This window comes from Ranitomeya variabilis, chromosome 1, assembly GCF_051348905.1.
Source record: "Ranitomeya variabilis isolate aRanVar5 chromosome 1, aRanVar5.hap1, whole genome shotgun sequence".
Taxonomy (NCBI): Eukaryota; Metazoa; Chordata; class Amphibia; order Anura; family Dendrobatidae; genus Ranitomeya; species Ranitomeya variabilis.
In genome coordinates, this window is record NC_135232.1 from 415,571,859 (window position 1) to 415,595,803 (window position 23,945).

A 23,945-nucleotide genomic window follows, 5' to 3' on the forward strand; every position below is an offset into this window, starting at 1 on the left:
TTCGCTTTTTGGTGTTGCATAATTTGCATGATGTTGTTGTGTTGGGTTTGCCATGGTTACAGGTTCATAATCCAGTACTGGATTGGAAATCAATGTCTGTGTCTAGTTGGGGTTGTCAAGGGATACATGGTGATGTTCCTTTGATGTCAATTTCTTCTTCCACTCCTTCTGAAGTCCCTGAGTTTTTGTCGGATTACCAGGATGTATTTGATGAGCCCAAGTCCAGTGCCCTACCTCCTCATAGGGACTGTGATTGCGCTACTAATTTGATTCCTGGTAGTAAGTTCCCTAAGGGCCGACTGTTCAATTTATCTGTGCCAGAACATGCCACTATGCTGAGTTATGTAAAGGAGTCCTTGGAGAAAGGGCATATTCGCCCGTCTTCATCGCCGTTGGGAGCAGGGTTCTTTTTTGTGGCCAAGAAGGATGGCTCTCTGAGACCCTGTATAGATTACCGCCTTCTCAATAAAATCACGGTCAAATTTCAGTACCCTTTACCTCTGTTGTCTGATTTGTTTGCTCGGATTAAGGGGGCTAGTTGGTTTACCAGGATTGACCTTCGAGGGGCGTATAATCTTGTGCGATGAATGGAAAACAGCATTTAATATGCCCGAGGGCCATTTTGAGTACCTGGTGATGCCATTCGGGCTTTCTAATGCTCCATCTGTGTTTCAGTCCTTTATGCTCGACATCTTCCGGAAGTATCTGGATAGGTTCATGATCGTATATTTGGATGATATTTTGGTCTTTTCAGATGATTGGGAGTCTCATGTAAGGCAGGTCAGGATGGTGTTCCAGGTCCTTCGTGCTAATGCGTTGTTTGTGAAGGGCTCTAAATGCCTCTTTGGAGTTCAGAAGGTTTTCTTTTTGGGCTTCATTTTTTCCCCTTCTACTATCGAGATGGATCCTGTTAAAGTTCAGGCCATTTATGATTGGACTCAACCTACATCTGTGAAGAGTCTTCAGAAGTTCCTGGGCTTTGCTAATTTTTACCGTCGCTTCATCGCTAATTTTTCTAGTGTGGTTAAGCCTTTGACTGATTTGATGAAGAAAGGCGCTGATGTGGTGAATTGGTCCCCTGCGGCCGTTGAGGCCTTTCAGGAGCTTAAATGTCGTTTCACTTCGGCCCCTGTGTTGCGTCAGCCAGATGTTTTGCTCCCTTTTCAGGTCGAGGTTGATGCTTCTGAGATTGGGGCAGGGGCTGTTTTGTCTCCGAGAAGTTCTGATGGCTCCTTGATGAAGCCGTGTGCTTTCTTTTCTAGAAAGTTTTCGCCTGCCGAGCGTAATTATGATGTCGGCAATCGGGAGTTGTTGGCTATGAAGTGGGCATTTGAGGAGTGGCGACATTGGCTTGAGGGAGCCAAACATCGCGTGGTGGTCCTGACTGATCACAAGAATCTGACTTACCTCGAGTCCGCCAAGCGGTTGAACCCTAGACAGGCTCGATGGTCACTGTTTTTCTCCTGTTTCGATTTTGTGGTCTCATACCTTCCGGGATCTAAGAATGTGAAGGCTGATGCCCTTTCTAGGAGTTTTTTGCCTGATTCTCCGGGAGTCCCTGAGCCGGCTGGTATTCTTAAAGAGGGGGTGATTTTGTCTGCCATCTCCCCTGATTTGCGGCGGGTGCTGCAGGAGTTTCAGGCTGATAGACCTGACCGCTGCCCAGTGGAGAAACTGTTTGTCCCTGATAGATGGACTAGTAGGGTTATTTCTGAGGTTCATTGTTCAGTGTTGGCTGGTCATCCTGGGATTTTTGGTACCAGAGATTTGGTTGCCAGGTCCTTTTGGTGGCCTTCCTTGTCACGGGATGTGCGTTCTTTTGCGCAGTCCTGTGGGACTTGTGCTCGGGCCAAACCTTGCTGTTCTCGTGCCAGTGGGTTGCTTTTGCCTTTGCCTGTCCCGAAGAGGCCCTGGACACATATTTCCATGGATTTTATTTCTGATCTTCCTGTCTCTCAAAGGATGTCTGTCATCTGGGTGGTTTGTGATCGGTTTTCTAAGATGGTCCATTTGGTACCCTTGCCTAAATTGCCTTCCTCCTCTGATTTGGTTCCATTATTTTTTCAGCATGTGGTTCGTTTGCATGGCATTCCGGAGAACATTGTGTAGGACAGAGGTTCCCAATTTGTTTCTAGGTTTTGGCGGTCCTTTTGTGCTAAGATGGGCATTGATTTGTCTTTTTCTTCAGTGTTCCATCCTCAGACAATTGGCCAAACCGAACGAACCAATCAGACCTTGGAAACCTATCTGAGATGCTTTGTTTCTGCTGATCAGGATGATTGGGTGACCTTCTTGCCATTGGCCGAGTTCGCCCTTAATAATCGGGCTAGTTCTGCTACTTTGGTTTCGCCTTTTTTTTTGTAATTCTGGTTTTCATCCTCGTTTTTCTTCAGGGCAGGTTGAGCCTTCTGACTGTCCTGGTGTGGATTCTGTGGTGGACAGGTTGCCACAAATTTGGACTCACGTGGTGGACAATTTGACGTTGTCTCAGGAGAAGGCGCAACGTTTTGCTAACCGTCGTCGCTGTGTTGGTCCCCGACTTCGTGTTGGGGATTTGGTTTGGTTGTCTTCTCGTTATGTTCCTATGAAGGTTTCTTCTCCTAAGTTCAAGCCTCATTTCATTGGTCCTTATAAGATTTCTGAAATTATCAATCCTGTGTCGTTTCGTTTGGCCCTTCCAGCTTCTTTTGCCATCCATAATGTGTTCCATAGGTCATTGTTGCGGAGATATGTGGCGCCTATGGTTCCTTCCGTTGATCCTCCTGTTCCGGTGTTGGTTGAGGGGGAGTTGGAGTATGTGGTGGAGAAGATTTTAGATTCTCGTATTTCGAGACGGAAGCTTCAGTACCTGGTTAAATGGAAGGGCTATGGTCAGGAGGATAATTCCTGGGTTGTTGCCTCCGATGTCCATGCTGCCGATTTGGTTCGTGCCTTTCATTTGGCTCGTCCTGATCGGCCTGGGGTCTCTGGTGAGGGTTCGGTGACCCCTCCTCAAGGGGGGGTACTGTTGTGAATTCCGTTCTCGGGCTCCCTCCTGTGGTCGTGAATGGTACTTTGGTGAGTTCTGTCCTTGGACACCCTCTGGTGGCTTTGAGTGGAACTGCTGATCTTTGAGGTTGGCTTTCTCAGCTGCCCTCGTTTATTGCTGCTGCTGGCTTCCCTATTTAACTCTGCCCAGGTCGTTAGTCCATGCCAGCTACCAATGTCTCAGTACTGGTTCAGATCTCTCTTGGAATTCTCAGATGACCTGACTACTCCAGCAGAAGCTAAGTCCTTGCTAGTCATTTGCTGTTCATTGGTTTTTGAATATATTTTTCAGTACATGCTATGTTTCAGTCCAGCCTGCTATTATGATATTTCCTTGCTAGCTGGAAGCTCTGGGGGTGCAGAGCTGCACCTCCACACCATGAGTCGGTGTGGAGGTCTTTTTGCACACTCTGCGTGGTTTTTGTAGTTTTTTATACTGACCGCATAGTTCCCTTTCCTATCCTCTGTCTTTCTAGAGAAGATTCGGCCTCCTTTGCTAAAATCTGTTTCATTCCTGTGTTTGTCACTTCCCTCTTAACTCACAGTTAATATTTGTGGGGGCTACCTTTACTTTGGGGAATTTCTCTGAGGCAAGGTAGGCTGCTATTTCTATCTTTAGGGGTAGTTAGCTCTTAGGCTGTGAAGAGGCGTCTAGGGAGAGTTAGGTACGCTCCACGGCTATTTCCAGTTTGTGTGATAGGATTAGGGATTGCGGTCAGTAGAGTTACCACTTCCTCAGAGCTTGTCCCAGGTTTTCTGTTTTAACCATCAGGTCACTTCGGGTGCTCCTAACCACCAGGTCATAACAGTTGACCGATGCACAGTGACTAGTGTTGAGCGATACCTTCCGATACTTGAAAGTATCGGTATGGGATAGTATCGGCCGATACTCGAAAAATATCGGATATCGCCGATACCGATATCCGATACCAATACAAGTCAATGGGACACAAGTATCGGAAGCTATCCTGGATGGTTCCCAGGGTCTGAAGGAGAGGAAACTCTCCTTCAGGCCCTGGGATCCATATTCATGTAAAAAATAAAGAATTAAAATAAAAAATATGGATATACTCACCCGTCCGGCGGACCCTGGACCTTACCGATTGTAACCGGCGGCCTCCGTTCCTAAGAATGAGGAGTTTAGGACCCTCGATGACGTCGCGGCTTGTGATTGGTCGCGTGCCACTCATGTGACCGCTCACGCGAGCAATCACAAGCCGCGACGTCATCGCAGGTCCTAAACTCCTCATTCTTAGGAACGGAGGCTGCCGGTTACAATCGGTAAGGTCCAGGGTCCACCGGACGGGTGAGTATATCCATATTTTTTATTTTAATTCTTTATTTTTTACATGAATATGGATCCCAGGGCCTGAAGGAGAGTTTCCTCTCCTCCAGACTCTGGGAACCATACACTGGGAACTTCCGATTCCGATTTCCGATACCACAAAAATATCGGAACTCGGTATCAGAATTCCGATACCGCAAGTATCGGCCGATACCCGATACTTGCGGTATCGGAATGCTCAACACTAACAGTGACACCATCTGCAGCAAGTTGATGCTGCAGCTCTCTGGAGGTGGTCTGAGGATTGTCCTTGACTGATCTCACCATTCTTCTTCTCTGCCTTTCTGATGTTTTTCTTGGCCTGCCACTTCTGGCCTTAACAAGAACTGTACCTGTGTTCTTCCATTTCCTTACTATGTTCCTCACAGTGGAAACAGGTTAAATCTCTTAGACAGCTTTTTGTATCCTTCCCCTGAACAACTATGTTGAATAATCTTTGTTTTCAGATCATTTGACAGTTGTTTTGAGGAGCCCATGATGCCACTCTTCAGAGGAGATTCAAACAGGAGAACAACTTGCAAGTGGCCACTTTAAGTCGCTTTTCTCATGATTGCATACACCTGGCTATGACGTTCAAAGCTCAATGAGGTTACAAAACCAAAAAAAGTGCTTTAGTAAGTCAGTAAAAAGTAGGTAGGAGTATTTAAAACAAGAAAATGATAAGGGTGCCCATACTTATGCACCTGTCAAATTTTGTTTGAATGCAGATTGCACATTTTCTGTTAGTACAATAAACCTCATTTCAAGGCAGAAACATCACTGTGTCCAACAGTTATTAGATATATGAAACTGAAATAGCTGTTGCAAAAAATTTTTTTTTTATAAAACATTAAGCTTAAGATTAATAGGGGTGCCCAAACTTTTTCATATAACTGTATCTTTATGCAGCTTATAAAAACGCATACAAATCCGCATGAAGAAAAATGCATGAAAATCCGCATCAAATCCGCATAAAAAAACGCATAAAAACCGCGAGGAATTTCAACTGCGTTTTCTGCCAAGAGAGGTAGAATCCATGCAGAATTTTACAAAAGCAAATCTGTAACGTGTGCACATAGCCTTACACCCTGAAATATGGATAAGTGCAACTATAAAAAGTTTTGTTTCACCCCTTTTATTTGTAAAGCAAGGAAGGCTTCGTTTGTATGTATAGTCCCACATGAATAAAAGGCAAGCAACAGGTACTTAGGATATATGGAAACTTTCTCAAGATTGTAAGAGAACCATACCAGAATTGGTAAGACTACCAATGTTGGTCAAGTTTACCATTTTTCTTGGAAAATGGTGAAAAACTTGTTTTTTAATATGTAGCTATAACTTGGAAATAATTGCCAAAATATATTGTTCTTTCATCCTGTAGGAAATGTACAGACCTGGAATTATTATTGACTTCAGTACATAATATTTGTTTTAAATATCTTTACTTAGCAACATTAGGCAATAAATATGTCATTTGCATTATTCAACTCTCAAAGCCTTGAAACGTTATTGTTTCCGATGCTGTCTGTCCAGGAGCCTGGTTTTAATCTAGACTTTGTCCTGAGGATAAGTTCATGTTCCTTCCTTCACTATCCGTTACTCATTTGCTGCAAAGATAAAGTCTGATGTTCTGCATGTGTTGGATCAGTCTCACACAGCTCCTGTTACCCCTATGTAGGGCCTCAAGGATTTTGTTACGTCTCCTTCCAGCTGGTTAGTATTTACAATGCCTTAGCAATATTATTTTTTTTTTTCAACAGCGGTTTATGAGCTGAATTTTTAAAAACTATTGGTTTTATATAATAGAAATTGTAAAAGTTGTGGATATTGCAAATGATGCCATATTATGAATCAAGCATTAGAACATTGAATCTGCTGTATAAGCGTTAATCCAAGTTCAGATTCCTATGGCTAAGCATAAGGGTGGGAAACCATGGAAGGGGGAGAGGATCTGAAAATGTATTACAGAAGACAGCACAATGTAACGGATATGAGTTAAGCAGTTAAAGGGATGCTGTCAGTAAAGAAAGACTGCTCAAACCAAGTGCAGGAACTCGGGGAATCATGGTGGAGCAAATCATTTAATTAAGGGTGCTATTGCCTCAGAAATGCATTGATACGATGATTTTAATTTTATTTTTTCCTAGCACAATGTAATTGAACCTCGTACATGGCTATTTTCGTGTTCTCTTCCACTGAATAAACTATATTGCACCATTGTGGAGCTGAACATTTTCTCCTTTTCCTCTCTAAGGGTATGTTTCCACGGTACGTAAACGCTGCTTGTTTGACGCTGCAGCGTCAAACAAGCAGCGTCCAGATGTTCCTGCATAGTGGAGGGGATTTTATGAAATCCCGTCTCCACTATGCGTGGAAACCCGCACGCGGCGGCCCTGCGACTCCGGACATGCTGCGCGTCTTTTCAGAACGCAGCATGTCCGTACACCTTGCGGGGACGCAGCGTCCCCGCAAGGCATATCACAGGGCCCTATGGCGAGGGGTGCGATGATCCCGGATGTGTACTGTACACATCCGGCACCATCGTGTCCCATTAAGGGGGCGGGGCTTAGCGCCGAGCGGCTTCACCGCTGCGGCGATCCCGCCGGCGAAACGGACCGTGGAGACGTACCCTTAGGGTATGTGTCCACGTTCAGGATTGCATCAGGATTTGGTCAGGATTTTTCATGAGTATTTGTAAGCCAAAACCAGGACTGGAACAATTAGATGAAAAGTATAACAGAAACATATGCACCACTTTTGCATCTATCACCCACTCCTGGTTTTGGCTTACAAATACTGATGAAAAATCCTGACCAAATCCTGATGCAATCCTGAACGTGGACACATACCCTAACTCCGTCCTTGCACAGACGGTTTTCTTGCTCTTATCGCTGCAGTCATTTATGCAGGTGAGCTGGACTTTCTTTTTATATTTACCAGTCACTTAACCCCTTCCTCCATTTTCAGCTGTTTCATTTTAGTTTTTTCCTCCCCTTTTACCAGGAGCAATAATTTTTTGTATTTTTCTATTAATATAGCCATATGAGGGCTAATTTTTTACAGGACAAGTTGTTCTTTTGAATGACACCATTGCTTTTACCAAATAGTGTTCTGAAAAAAAGGAAACAAATTCCAAGTGCAGTGAAATTGCAAAAAAAGTGCAATTCCACAATAGTTTTTTTTTAATTCTCATGTTCACTTTATGCTAAAACTAACCTAGCAATATGATTCCTCCAGTCGTTATGAGCACACAGATACCAAACATGTATAGTTTCTTTTATGTTTAAGTGGCGAAAATAAATTCTGAAATTAGTAGGAAAAAATGATTTTGCGCTTGACGCCATTTTCCAAGACACGTAGAATTTCCATTTTTCAGGATCTGGGGCTGGGTGAGGGCTTATTTTTTGCACCCTGAGCTCACGTTTTTATTGATACCATTTTGGGGTAGATGCAATGTTTTGATCACCTCTTACTGCATTTTATTTCAATGTAGTGGCAGCCAAAAAAATGTAATTCTGTCATTTAGATTTTTTTTCGTTGCGCCATATATATACCGATCGGATTAATTTACTTTATATTTTGATAGATCAGACTTTTCTGAATGCAGCGATACCAAATATGTGCATTTTTTAAATTGTTTTATTCTCAGTGAAGCAAAAGGGACTTTTTTCTTCACTTTTTACTTTATTTATTAGTCCCCTTAGGACATAATCCGTTCACCTGTGCTACACATACAGGACTTCAGCACTGCCATGTATAACATTGATCACGATCTCCTATGAACACCGGAAACAAGCCAGCGTTCATAGGAGATTCACAATAACATGCACAGGTATCTTCTGCATGACAACCCATCTGCAACCCCGATCACACGACAGGGGTGCCTATGGGAAGGATTTATGATGTGCTTCTGACTGGCGCATGTTATATCCCGCTGTCAGAGATTGACAGTAGAATTTAACTGATTGACAGCCACGGCTGGAGCTCTGATCCACCCATGACTGTTAAAGTCACATGATAGCTGATTAAATCAGCTGTCATGTGTGGGGAAAGATGCAGGCTCAGGGCCGGATCAATGAAGGGGAGATGACATATGACGTAAATATATACGTCATAAGTTATGAAGGGGTTAAATATACCTTTCCACTTGCTTGTTACCTATCTCTGTCTTCTATAGCTCTATGATACCAGTTCTGTCAGTCAAAAAGAGGGAGGGGGAGGAGATATAATGAAATCAAGCAGGTGGGAAAGTGTGGTTAAATGATTGGCCCCACCTTGATGCACCAAACTCCTGTACTTGGTTTGAACAGTCGTACTGTACTGACAGAGTCCCTTTAAGTTTAATTTTCTAAAAGTATCAAGCTTTGAAACAAAATAAAAGTTGCTAGATTTTAGCAAAAATTATGGCTTTGAATTCAACTCAGTTAGAGTGTCATCTCCATGTGAGAGCTACCACAAAGAGTGTTACTCCCTCTTGAGGTCCCACTATTCTTTGCATTACTGTAAGTATAAAAACTACATTTTAGGAGTTTAACATTTAAAGTCCTAGTTAGTGTTGAGCATTCCAATACCGCAAGTATCGGGTATCGGCCGATACTTGCGGTATCGGAATTCCGATACCGAGATCCGATACTTTTGTGATATCAGGAATCGGAATCGGAAGTTCCCAGTGTATGGTTCCCAGGGTCTGAAGGAGAGGAAACTCTCCTTCAGGCCCTGGGATCCATATCCATGTAAAAAATAAAGAATTAAAATAAAAAATAGGGATATACTCACCCTCTGACGCGCCCTGGTAGTAACCGGCAGCCTGCTTTGCTTAAAATGAGCGCGTTCAGCACCTTCCATGACGTCACGGCTTCTGATTGGTCGCGTGCCGCTCATGTGACCGCCACGCGACCAATCACAAGCCGTGACATCATTCTCAGGTCCTAAATTCCTAATTCTAGGAATTTAGGACCTGAGAATGACGTCACGGCTTGTGATTGGTCGCCTGGCGGTCACATGAGCAGCACGCGACTAATCAGAAGCCGTGACTTCATGGAAGGCCCTAAACGCACTCATTTTAAGCAAAGAAGGCTGCCGGTTAACAGCGGTGAGGTGCAGGGGCCTCCGGAGAGGTGAGTATATCAATATTTTTTATTTTAATTATTTATTTTACACATTAATATGGATCCCAGGGCCTGAAGAAGAGTTTCCTCTCCTTCAGACCCTGGGAACCATCAGGATACCTTCCGATACTTGGTGTCCCATTGACTTGTATTGGTACTTTTCGGGTATCGGCCGATACTATCCGATACCGATACTTTCAAGTATCGGACGGTATCGCTCAACACTAGTCCTAGTCCTAGGCCCCCTCCTCTTTTCTTTGTATACCGCGCCTATTGGACAAACAATCAGTAGATTTGGTTTCCAGTACCATCTCTATGCTGATGTCACCCAATTATACATTTCTTCTCCTGTTATCACGCTGACCTTTTTAGAAAACACCAGTGATTGTCTTACCGCTGTCTCTAACATCATGTCCTCCCTCTATCTTAAACTGAACCTGTCAAAAACTGAACTCCTCGTGTTTTCTCCCTCTATTAACCTACCTTTGCCTGACATTGCCATCTCCGTGTGCGGTTCCACCATTACTCCAAAGCAACATGCCCGCTGCCTTGGGGTCATCCTTGATTCCAAGCTTTCCTTCACCCCCCACATCCGATCACTGGCTCGCTCTTATCTGCATCTCAAAAACATTTCTAGAATTCGCCCTTTTCTTACTTTCGACTCTGCAAAAACTCTTACTTTTTCACTTATTCATTCCCGTCTGGACTATTGTAACTCTCTACTAATCGACCAAACTCTCCCCGCTCCAATCTGTCCTGAATGCTGCTACCACGATTATATTCCCCACCAACCGTTACACCGATGCCTCTACCCTGTGCCAGTCATTACACTGGCTACCCATCCATTCCAGACTCCAGTACAAAACTACTACCCTCATCCACAAAGCACTCCATGGCTCAGCACCATCCTACATCTCCTCTCTGGTCTCAGTCTACCACCCTACCCGTGCCCACCGCTCCGCTAATGACCTCCGGTTAGCATCCTCAATAATCAGAACCTCCCACTCCCGTCTCCAAGACTTTACACGTGATGCACCGATTCTTTGGAATGCACTACATAGGTTAATACGATTAATCCCCAATCCCCACAGTTTTAAGCGTGCCCTAAAAACTAATTTGTTCAGATTGGCCTACCGCCTCAATGCATTAATCTAACTATCCCTATGTGGCCCATTCAAAAAACAAAACAAAAACAAATAAAAAAAACAAACAAACAAAAAAAAAACATAATCAGGTTCCTTGCATCATGTTCTTAACTGGTTCATGCAGCTTTACATGAACACCTGAGCCTTACACTATGGCTGGTCCAAATAACTAAAGCAATTGTTACCATCCACCTCTAGCGTCTCCCCTTTTTCCTATAGATTGTAAGCTTGCGAGCAGGGCCCTCATTCCTCCTGGTATCTATTTTGAACTGTGATTTCTGTTATGCTGTAATGTCTATTGTCTGTACAAGTCCCCTCTATAGTTTGTAAGCGCTACGGAATATGTTGGCGCTATATAAATAAAATTATTATTATTATTATTATTACTATTATTATTATTTAAAGTAACAACCACTTTAAAACAATAAAAAAATGTAAGGGGGCTCCACTCTGCTGGGAAAATATTGTAGACTGTTGGGGCAGAAATAGAGAATTTAGTTTTTTCCTTATTGAGAAGCACAATATTCATAACGGTAATGTTAGGAATATCTGCCGTGGACCCAATCGTTCTTCCACAGTTTCCAGACTGGTTCATCGAACTGTCCGCGCTGGGGGCAGAGTGAGCTTGCGGGCATATGAGTGAGCGACTACACATGCTGGCTCCTCATGTGTGGAAGTGGCGAACGATGTGGAAACACAACACGCCATGCTTCCCACTAGTTTTGGAGTCTGTGAGACATGGGTCGCTGCTAGTGTTAAGCATTCCGATACTGCAAGTATCGGGTATCGGCCGATACTTGCTGTATCGGAATTTCCGATACCGAGATCCGATACTTTTGTGGTATCGGGTATCGGGTATCGCAACAACATTAATGTAATAATGTGTAAAAAAGAGAATTAAAATAAAAAATATCGCTATACTCACCTGTCCGACGCAGCCGGGACCTCAGCGAGGGAACCGGCAGCGTTGTTTGTTTAAATTTCGCGCTTTTACTTGGTTACGTGAAGTCCCGGCTTGTGATTGGTCAGGGCGGCCATGTTGCCGGGACGCGGACCAATCACAGCAAGCCGTGACGAAATTACGTCACGGCTTGCTGTGATTGGTCCGCGTCCCGGCAACATGGCCGCCATTAACCAATCACAAGCCGTGACGTCACGGGAGGCTGGACATGCGCGTATTTTGAAAAGCGCGCGTGTCCAGCCTCCAGTGACGTCCCGGCAACATGACCGCCATTAACCAATCACAAGCCGGGACGTCACGGGAGGCTGGACATGCGCGTATTTTGAAAAGCGCGCGTGTCCAGCCTCCAGTGACGTCCCGGCAACATGGCCGCCATTAACCAATCACAAGCCGGGACGTCACGGGAGGCTGGACATGCGCGTATTTTGAAAAGCGCGCGTGTCCAGCCTCCAGTGACGTCCCGGCAACATGGCCGCCATTAACCAATCACAAGCCGGGACGTCACGGGAGGCTGGACATGCGCGTATTTTGAAAAGCGCGCGTGTCCAGCCTCCAGTGACGTCCCGGCAACATGGCCGCCATTAACCAATCACAAGCCGGGACGTCACGGGAGGCTGGACATGCGCGTATTTTGAAAAGCGCGCGTGTCCAGCCTCCAGTGACGTCCCGGCAACATGGCCGCCATTAACCAATCACAAGCCGGGACGTCACTGGAGGCTGGACACACGCGCTTTTCAAAATACGCGCATGTCCAGCCTCCCGTGACGTCACGGCTTGTGATTGGTTAATGGCGGCCATGTTGCCGGGACGCGGACCAATCACAGCAAGCCGTGACGTAATTTCGTCACGGCTTGCTGTGATTGGTCCGCGTCCCGGCAACATGGCCGCCCTGACCAATCACAAGCCGGGACTTCACGTAACCAAGTAAAAGCGCGAATTTTAAACAAACAACGCTGCCGGTTCCCTCGCTGAGGTCCCGGCTGCGTCGGACAGGTGAGTATAGCGATATTTTTTATTTTAATTCTTTATTTTACACATTAATATGGTTCCCAGGGCCTGAAGGAGAGTTTCCTCTCCTTCAGACCCTGGGAACCATCAGGAATACCGTCCGATACTTGAGTCCCATTGACTTGTATTGGTATCGGGTATCGGTATCGGATTGGATCCGATACTTTGCCGGTATCGGCCGATACTTTCCGATACCGATACTTTCAAGTATCGGACGGTATCGCTCAACACTAGTCGCTGCATCTCCTGGTGTTAGTCAATGGTGGAAATGCGTTCACCCTGCTATGCAGGTGAGCAAGGAGTGACTCCCTGGACATGACTGGGAGGAATGCATCACCTGGATTAGGGCTGGATTTATAAGGCCTGCTTCTAATCCAATTCAGTGCTGTTTATTCAGTTCCCTTGCATAGATGTATGGTGAATGCTTCCTGTTTGAGCTCTTTTTGCTTCTCACTAGTTGCTAATAGTCATTATTGGTTCTTTATTAGCTATTGTCCCAGGGTTTCTCTTTGGTTATCATTTATGTTTTTTTTGCTAACCTTGGATCCTATCTTGTACCTGACACCACATCGTCCGCGTCACCAGACGCTAGTTATCCTGTGACAGCAGTTTGGGAAGGGCTCTGTAAAGCCCTCCTCTCCTTTGAAAGATGGTGAAGAGTATCCCGGTCCTTTAGGACTTGCCTAGCAGTGGTTGCTTGCGTAAAGTGCACCTGTGACTGTGCTTTCGCTGGACTGGTACGAGTAGCTACAGGTAACTTAAATTTTAATCCTTTCATGACATGCGCCATATTTATACGGCACTGCAGGAGCTGCGTTCCCACAATCACCATATATATAAATGGCATGATGATTGCGCAGGCTCACGCTGAGCGCCGCTACGATCAAATATGAGTATCAGCTTATTTTAAGAGCTGACACCCTGCAGCAACACCCATGATCTGTGCTAACACCGATTGCGGGCATTTACAGCTCTAATGCCACTGTCACTATTGACAGCATCATAGACGGGCATCACAGAGGGAGGGAGCTCCCTCTCTGAACGCATCAGAACAACACGATAGTGCTCACGTTCTCCCCATGGTCTCCATTGTGACCTTGGGCCAAGAGATGGCTGCAGGGTCACCCAGGGATGGTGGTCTGTAAGCTCCTGCTCAAAGCAGGAGCTGACAGGCCTCCCTGTGTGAGAGATGCTGATCTAATATGCTGAAGCATTGCAAAATATTACAGTGCCTTGTGAATGTATTCGGCCCCCTGGAACTTTTCAACCTTTTCCCACATATCATGCTTCAAACATATAAATACCAAATGTAAATTTTTTGTGAAGAATCAACAACAAGTGGAACACAATTGTGAAGTTGAATGAAATGTATTGGTTATTTTAAATTTTTGTGGAAATTCAAAAACTGAAAAGTGGGGCGTGCAATATTATTCGGCCCCTTTAACTTAATACTTTGTTCCGCCACCTTTTGCTGTAATTACAGCTGCAAGTCGCTTTGAGTATATCTCTATCAGTTTTGTACATCGAGAGACTGAAATTCTTGCCCATTCTTCCTTGGCAAACAGCTCGAGCTCAGTGAGGTTTGATGGAGATCGTTTGTGAACAGCAGTTTTCAGCTCTTTCCACAGATGCTCGATTGGATTGAGGTCTGGACTTTGACTTGGCCATTCCAACACCTGGATACGTGTATTTGTGAACCATTCCATTGTAGATTTTGCTTTATGTTTGGGATCATTGTCGTGTTGGAAGACAAATCTCCATCCCAGTCTCAGGTCTTTTGCAGAATCCAACAGGTTTTCTTCAAGAATGGTCCTGTATTTGGCTTCATCCACCATCTTCCCATCAATTTTAACCATCTTTCCTGTCACTGCTGAAGAAAAGTAGGCCCAAACCATGATGCTACCACCACGTTTGACAGTGGGGATGGTGTTATGACCCCAATGGCAGAGGGTCTCAAAAGTAAATACCAAGTCTGCAAACACAAAAAAACAGCTCATAGGGCAGTGGTAACTGGGCTGACCGTATATCTAATCCTAGCACCACAAATAGCAGCAGCCGGGGAACGTGCCTACGTTGGTTCTAGACGTCTCGCGCCAGCCGGAGAACTAACTAACCCTAGAAGGGAAAAGATAGACCTTTCTTGCCTCCAGAGAAAAGACCCCAAAAGTTGGATACAAGCCCCCAACAAATAATAACGGTGAGGTAAGAAGAAAAGACAAACGTAAGAATGAACTAGATATTTAGCAAAGAGAGGCCCACTGACTAGTAGCAGAATATAGTAAGATGACTTATACGGTCAGCAAAAACCCTATCAAAATTTCTACGCTAGATATTCAAGAACCCCCGAACCGTCTAACGGCCCGGGGGGAGAATACCAGCCCCCTAGAGCTTCCAGCAAAATCAGGAATCACATTTAGTACAAGCTGGACAAAAAATAAGAGCAATGCAAATAACCAAAAAACAAAGAAGCAGGACGTAGCTTAATTATGCAAGATCCAGGACCAGCAGACAGGAGCAAACAGAAAGGAACTGATTACAACGATGCCAGGCACCAGACTGAGAATTCAGGAAGTTTATATAGCAACACCCCTGGACTAACGACCCAGGTGGGTGCCAAACTGAGGAGAGACAATCCCAGAGTCATATCACTAGTGACCACAAGAGGGAGCCAAGAAAGTCTAATTCACAACAGTACCCCCCCTTTAAGGAGGGGTCACCGAACCCTCACCAAGACCACCAGGGCGATCAGGATGAGCAGCGTGAAAGGCACGAACTAAATCGGCCGCATGCACATCAGAGGCAACCACCCAGGAATTATCCACCTGACCATAGCCCTTCCACTTGACCAGATACTGAAGCCTCCGCCTGGAGAGACGAGAATCCAAGATCTTCTCCACCACATACTCCAACTCGCCCTCAACCAACACCGGAGCAGGAGGCTCAACAGAAGGAACCACAGGTACAACGTACCGCCGCAACAAAGACCTATGGAACACGTTGTGAATGGCAAACGACACCAGAAGGGAAGATCCAAGCAAAAGGACACAGGATTAAGGATTTCCAATATCTTGTAAGGACCGATGAAGCGAGGCTTAAATTTAGGAGAGGAGACCTTCATAGGAACAAATCGAGAAGACAGCCATACCAAATCCCCAACACGAAGTCGGGGACCCACACCGCAGCGGCGGTTGGCAAAACGCTGAGCCTTCTCCTGTGACAACTTTAAGTTGTCCACCACATGATTCCAAATCTGCTGCAACCTATCCACCACGGAATCTACCCCAGGACAGTCAGAAGGCTCCACATGTCCCGAGGAAAAACGAGGATGGAAACCAGAGTTGCAGAAAAATGGCGAAACCAAAGTAGCGGAACTAGCCCGATTATTAAGGGCAAACTCAGCCAACGGCAAGAAGGTCACCCAATCATCCTGATCAGCAGAAACAAAACACCTCAAATAAGCCTCCAGAGTCTGATTAGTTCGCTCCGTTTGTCCATTAGTCTGAGGATGAAAGGCAGACGAAAACGACAAATCAATGCCCATCCTAGCACAAAAGGATCGCCAGAACCTGGAAACAAACTGGGATCCTCTGTCAGACACAATATTCTCAGGAATGCCGTGTAAACGAACCACATTCTGAAAGAACAAAGGAACCAGATCGGAAGAGGAAGGCAGCTTAGGCAAAGATACCAAATGGACCATCTTGGAAAAGCGATCACATACCACCCAGATGACAGACATGCCCTGAGACACCGGAAGATCTGAAATGAAATCCATGGAAATGTGTGTCCAAGGCCTCTTCGGGACAGGAAAGGGCAAGAGCAACCCGCTGGCACGAGAACAGCAAGGCTTAGCTCGAGCACAAGTCCCACAGGACTGCACAAAAGACTGCACATCCTGTGACAAGGAAGGCCACCAAAAGGACCTAGCCACCAAATCTCTGGTGCCAAAAATTCCCGGATGCCCTGCCAACACTGAGGAATGAACCTCGGAAATGACTCTGCTGGTCCACTTATCAGGAACAAACAGTCTGTCAGGTGGACAAGAGTCAGGTCTACCAGCTTGAAATCTCTGCAACACACGTCGCAAATCCAGAGAAATGGCTGACAAAATAACTCCCTCTTTAAGAATACCAACTGGTTCTGCGACTCCAGGAGAGTCAGGCACAAAGCTCCTTGAAAGAGCATCAGCCTTCACATTCTTTGAACCTGGTAAATACGAGACCACAAAGTCAAAATGGGAGAAAAACAATGACCAATGACCAGTGGCGTAACTACAAAGTTATGGGCCCCGGTGCGAACTTCCAAATGGGGCCCCCCCCCGCCATAAAATTCAATGTAACCCCCATAGAATACAATGCAGCCCCCCTCATAGTATAATGCAGCCCCTCCATACAGGGGCAGTGAGAAAGACACGAGCAAATGGTGACTAGGGGGCAGGGGAGAGGGCACAAGTGGGCAAGGAAGACAGGCACAAGGGGACACATGGGGGCTAGGAGGCAGGGGAGAAGGTTACAAGGGGACTAGTGGGCAAGGGAGACTGACACAAGGGGACAATGGAGACTGACACAAGGGGCACATGGGGACAAGTGGGCAAGGGAGACTGACACAAAGGGCACATGGGGACTAGTGGACAAGGGAGACTGGCACACGGGGACACACGGGGACAAGGGACAAGCACAAGGGGACAAGGGAGACAGGCACAAGGGGACACACAGGGACTAGTGGGCAAGAGACTGACACAAGGGATACAAGCACAAGGGGACACACAGGGACAAGTGGGAAAGGGAGACTGACACACAGGGACTAGTGGGCGAAGAAGACTGACACAAGCACAAGGGGACAAAGGAGACTGACACAAGCACAAGGGGACATAGGAGACAGGCACATGGGGACACACAGGGACTAATGGGCAAGGGAGACTGGCACATGGGGACACAAGCATAAGGGAGACAGGCTCAAGGGGACACACGGCCCCCTGACCTGCCAGAGCCGCTTGCAGCTGTGACCGTGGTAGTTACGCCGCTGCCTCACACACACACATACTACAGATATCACACACACACTACAGATATCACACACACACACACACACATCATACTACAGATATCACACACACACACATCAGTTATCACACACACACTACAGATATCACACATACACACATACTACAGATATCACACACACACTACAGATATCACACACACACATCATATTACAGATATCACACACATACTACAGTTATCACACACACACTACAGATATCACACACACACACACACACACACACACACACACGCACACACACACCAGAGATACCAGCTCATATACACAACTCACAATCTCCTCTCTGGTACAGGGGTGGCTGATGTAAACCGGCTGCAGCTCCTCAGCTTCTCCTGACTAAAGCGGCTCTGTCCCGCACCTCCCCCCTGCTCTCGCCTTCTGTCCCGGGGTTATTTTGGCTTTCTCTTAAATACGATCTCATTCAGAGGTACATGAGATGTATGAGGGGGAAAAAACAGATTGAGAAGCTGTCTCATCGTGATGACTGGAGCTGCTTCCTGTCTCTCACGTGCCCCGGCTGCCCCCTTCCCCTAGATACGCCTCGGACTGTTGCTGTGCAGGAGGAATCCCCTGCACTGCAATATGGTGTTGGGTGCCAGCACAGCCCGCACAGTGGTCTATCCAGCACAGCCCGCACAGTGGTCTATCCAGCACAGCCCGCACAGTGGTCTATCCAGCACAGCCCGCACAGTGGTCTATCCAGCACAGCCCGCACAGTGGTCTATCCAGCACAGCCCGCACAGTGGTCTATCCAGCACAGCCCGCACAGTGGTCTATCCAGCACAGCCCGCACAGTGGTCTATCCAGCACAGCCCGCACAGTGGTCTATCCAGCACAGCCCGCACAGTGGTCTATACAGCACAGCCCGCATCTCTCGCCCCCCCCGAGAATGCCCCCACAGTCCAGTAAAAAAACAAAAAACCACTCTCCTTACCTTTCCTCTTGCCAGCGTTGCTTCCTGCTCCGATCTCAGGCTCGGCTGCAGTCTGCCCGGGACACAGCAGGTGCGCGATGATATGACGTCATCGCGCACCTGCAGTGTCAGAGGCAGAGCGGGGAATGATGGGAGAGGGAGCGTCTGTAGACGCTCTCTCCTCCGTCATTGCATTTAACTGTACCGGCGTCATAGACGCCGGTATAGTTGAATGCGACGGCGGGGGGGGTGAGTCGGTGGCGGGGGGAGGCGGATCGAGCAGCCCATGACTGGCACCGGCTCTTCTGGCATTTGCCAGAAGTGCCCGATGGCCAGTCCGGCCCTGCTCTGACCTGCCGGCCCCGGGCCCCTGACCTGCCGGGCCCGGTCGCAGTGGCAACCGCGGTAGTTACGCCCCTGTCCATACTGTACAATGGCCACACATAGTGCTCTATACTGTACAATGGCCACACATGATGCTCCATACTGTACAATTGGCCACACATGATATTGCCTACAGTATAATGGCCACACACAGTTACTCCTACACACGCGGCTGAGCTCCGTACACATTGCACATGCGGCTCCCCTCCGTACACCTCGTACACACCCGGCTCCGCTCCGTACACCTTGCACACACGGCTCCGCTCCGTATACCTCGTACACACATGGCTCCGCTCCGTACACCTCGTACACACACTGCTCCGCTCCGTACACCTCGTACACACACGGCTCCGCTCCGTACACCTCGTACACACACGGCTTCGCTCCGTATACCTCGTACACACATGGCTCCGCTCCGTACACCTCGTACACACACGGCTCCGCTCCGTACACCTTGCACACACGGCTCCGCTCCGTACACCTCGTACACACACGGCTCCGCTCCGTACACCTTGCACACACGGCTCCGCTCCGTATACCTCGTACACACATGGCTCCGCTTCGTACACCTCGTACACACCCGGCTCCGCTTCGTACACCTCATACACACCCGGCTCCACCTTGTACACCTCATACACACCCAGCTCCGCCTTGTACACCTCATACACACACGGCTCCGCTCCGTACACCTCATACACACCCAGCTCCGCCTTGTACACCTCATACACACACGGCTCCGCTCCGTACACCTCGTACACACCCGGCTCCGCCTTGTACACCTCATACACACACGGCTCCGCTCCGTACACCTCATACACACCCAGCTCCGCCTTGTACACCTCATACACACACGGCTCTGCTCCGTACACCTCATACACACCCAGCTCTGCCTTGTACACCTCATACACACCCAGCTCTGCCTTGTACACCTCATACACACCCGGCTCCGCCTTGTACACCTCATACACACCCAGCTCTGCCTTGTACACCTCATACACACCCGGCTCCACCTTGTACACCTCATACACACCCAGCTCTGCCTTGTACACCTCATACACACCCAGCTCTGCCTTGTACACCTCATACACACCCGGCTCCGCCTTGTACACCTCATACACACACTGCTCCGCTCTGTACACCTCATACACCCACGGCTCCGCTCCGTACACCTCATACACACACTGCTCCGCTCTGTACACCTCATACACACACTGCTCCGCTCTGTACACCTCATACACACACGGCTCCGCTCCGTACACCTCATACACACACGGCTCCGCTCCGTACACCTCATACACACACGGCTCCGCTCCGTACACCTCATACACACCCGGCTCCGCCTTGTACACCTCATACACACACGGCTCCGCTCCGTACACCTCATACACACCCGGCTCCGCCTTGTACACCTCATACACACACAGCTCCGCTCCGTACACCTCATACACACACAGCTCCGCTCCGTACACCTCATACACACACAGCTCCGCTCCGTACACCTCATACACACACGGCTCCGCTCTGTACACCTCATACACACACTGCTCTGCTACATCCACACAAACCCCTCCTGACCTCACACAAAAGCTTACCCTCCTCCAGCATGATGACAACCAGCACTGCACTACTGTCCTGCACTACACGGAAGCCCTTGATCATGTGACTCCGACTCCTCCCCTCCTGTGACCTCATCCTAGGTCCTGTGCGCACAGAGCAGCTGCAGCCATAGTTGTGGTGTGCGGCTCTCTGCGGTGGAGGGGGCTCTGCTGCCGTGACAAGTGCAGTCCCACCCGTGATCGCGCATGCACTGAGAGAGTGCACGCGCACCAGGGCCTGTAAAGAAGGTTTATAAAGGGCCGGCGGCCCATTTTGTAGCTCAGAGTTCTTAGGGGCCCCTAAGCACTGCGGGCCCCGTCGCAATTGCGACCCCTGCGACCGCGGTAGTTACGCCCCTGCCAATGACCAACGGGCCTGTCTAGGATTCAGGCGTTTAGCAGACTCGAGATACATCAGATTTTTGTGATCAGTCAAGACCACCACACGATGCTTAGCACCCTCGAGCCAATGACGCCACTCCTCAAATGCCCACTTCATGGCCAACAACTCCCGATTGCCAACATCATAATTCCGCTCAGCAGGCGAAAACTTCCTAGAGAAAAAAGCACATGGTCTCATTACAGAGCAACCAGGGCCTCTCTGCGACAAAACGGCCCCTGCCCCAATCTCAGAAGCATCCACTTCAACCTGAAAGGGAAGTGAGACATCAGGCTGGCACAAAACAGGCGCCAAAGTAAACCGGCGCTTCAACTCTTGGAAAGCTTCCACGGCTGCAGGAGCCCAGTTAGAAACATCTGAACCTTTCTTGGTCATATCCGTCAAAGGTTTAACAACGCTAGAAAAGTTAGCGATAAAACGACGGTAGAAGTTAGCAAAACCCAAGAACTTCTGAAGACTCTTAACTGACGTGGGTTGAGTCCAATCATGAATAGCTCGGACCTTGACTGGGTCCATCTCCACCGCAGAAGGGGAAAAAATAAAACCCAAAAAGGGAACCTTCTGTACTCCAAAGAGACACTTTGAGCCCTTAACAAACAAAGCATTCTCACGCAAAACCTGAAACACCATCCTGACCTGCTCTACATGCGAGTCCCAATCATCAGAAAAAAACAGAATATCATCCAGATAAACAATCATAAATTTATCCAGATACTTCCGGAAAATATCATGCATAAAGGACTGAAACACTGAAGGAGCATTAGAGAGCCCAAAAGGCATCACCAAGTACTCAAAATGACCTTCGGGCGTATTAAATGCAGTTTTCCATTCATCTCCTTGCTTAATGCGCACAAGGTTGTACGCACCACGAAGATCTATCTTGGTGAACCACTTGGCACCTTTAATCCGGGCAAACAAGTCCGACAACAGAGGCAAAGGATACTGAAATTTAACAGTGATTTTATTCAGAAGCCGATAGTCAATACAAGGTCTCAAAGATCCGTCCTTCTTGGCCACAAAAAAGAATCCCGCACCAAGAGGGGAAGAGGATGGACGGATATGCCCCTTCTCCAGAGATTCCTTGATATACGAACGCATTGCGGTATGCTCAGGTACAGACAGATTAAATAATCTTCCCTTAGGAAATGTACTACCTGGAATCAAATCTATAGCGCAGTCACAGTCCCTATGAGGAGGCAGAGCACTGGACCTGGACTCGCTGAATACATCCTGATAATCAGACAAATACTCAGGAACTTCCGAAGGAGTAGAGGAAGCAATAGACACCGGCGGGGAATCACCATGAATTCCCTGACAGCCCCAACTTGACACAGACATTGCCTTCCAATCCAAGACTGGATTATGGGTCTGTAACCATGGCAGACCCAAAACGACCAAATCATGCATTTTATGCAGAACAAGAAAACGAATCACCTCCCGATGTTCAGGAGTCATACACATGGTAACCTGTGTCCAAAACTGCGGTTTATTTTCCGCCAATGGCATAGCATCAATACCTCTAAGAGGGATAGGATTTACCAACGGCTCAAGAACAAAACCACAGCGCTTGGCAAATGACAGATCCATAAGACTCAGGGCAGCACCTGAATCCACAAACGCCATAACAGGGTAGGAGGACAATGAGCAAATTAAAGTCACAGACAAAATAAATTTAGGTTGCAAATTACCAATGGCGACAGGACTAACAACCCTTGTTAGGCGTTTAGAGCATGCTGATATAACATGTGTAGAATCACCACAGTAAAAACACAACCCATTCTGACGTCTATGATTTTTCCGTTCATTTCTAGTCTGAATTCTACCACATTGCATTAAATCAGGTGTTTGTTCAGACAACACCACCAGAGGATTAGCGACTTTGCGCTCCCGCAAACGCCGGTCAATTTGAATAGCCAGCGTCATGGAATCATTCAGACTTGTAGGAATGGGGAAACCCACCATCACATTCTTAATGGCTTCAGAAAGGCCATTTCTGAAATTTGCAGCCAGAACACACTCATTCCACTGAGTAAGCACGGACCATTTCCGAAATTTTTGGCAATACACTTCAGCTTCATCCTGGCCCTGAGAAATAGCCAGCAAGGCTTTTTCTGCCTGAATTTCAAGATTGGGTTCCTCGTAAAGCAATCCGAGCGCCAGAAAAAATGCATCAATATTTGCCAATGCCGGATCTCCTGGCGCTAGGGAGAAAGCCCAATCCTGAGGGTCGCCCCGTAAGAAAGAGATAACAATTTTAACTTGCTGAGCTGAGTCTCCAGATGAACGGGGTCTCAGAGATAGAAACAATTTACAATTATTCCTGAAATTCCTAAACTTAAATCGGTCTCCAGAGAACAGTTCAGGAATAGGTATTTTAGGTTCAGACATTGGACTACTGGTAACAAAATCTTGTATGCCCTGCACACGAGCAGCAAGCTGATCAACACTTGTAATCAAGGTCTGGACATTCATGTCTGCAGCAAGCTCAAGCCACTCAGAGGTAAAGGGGAGGAAGAAAGAGAGGAAAAAAAAAAAAAAAAAAACTCAGAATTTCCTTTCTTATTATCCCACTTCTGCAATGCATTAAACATTCAACTTTGGCCTGGCATACTGTTATGACCCCAATGGCAGAGGGTCTCAAAAGTAAATACCAAGTCTGCAAACACAAAAAACCAGCTCATAGGGCAGTGGTAACTGGGCTGACCGTATATCTAATCCTAGCACCACAAATAGCAGCAGCCGGGGAACGTGCCTACGTTGGTTCTAGACGTCTCGCGCCAGCCGGAGAACTAACTAACCCTAGAAGGGAAAAGATAGACCTTTCTTGCCTCCAGAGAAAAGACCCCAAAAGTTGGATACAAGCCCCCAACAAATAATAACGGTGAGGTAAGAAGAAAAGACAAACGTAAGAATGAACTAGATATTTAGCAAAGAGAGGCCCACTGACTAATAGCAGAATATAGTAAGATGACTTATACGGTCAGCAAAAACCCTATCAAAATTTCCACGCTGGATA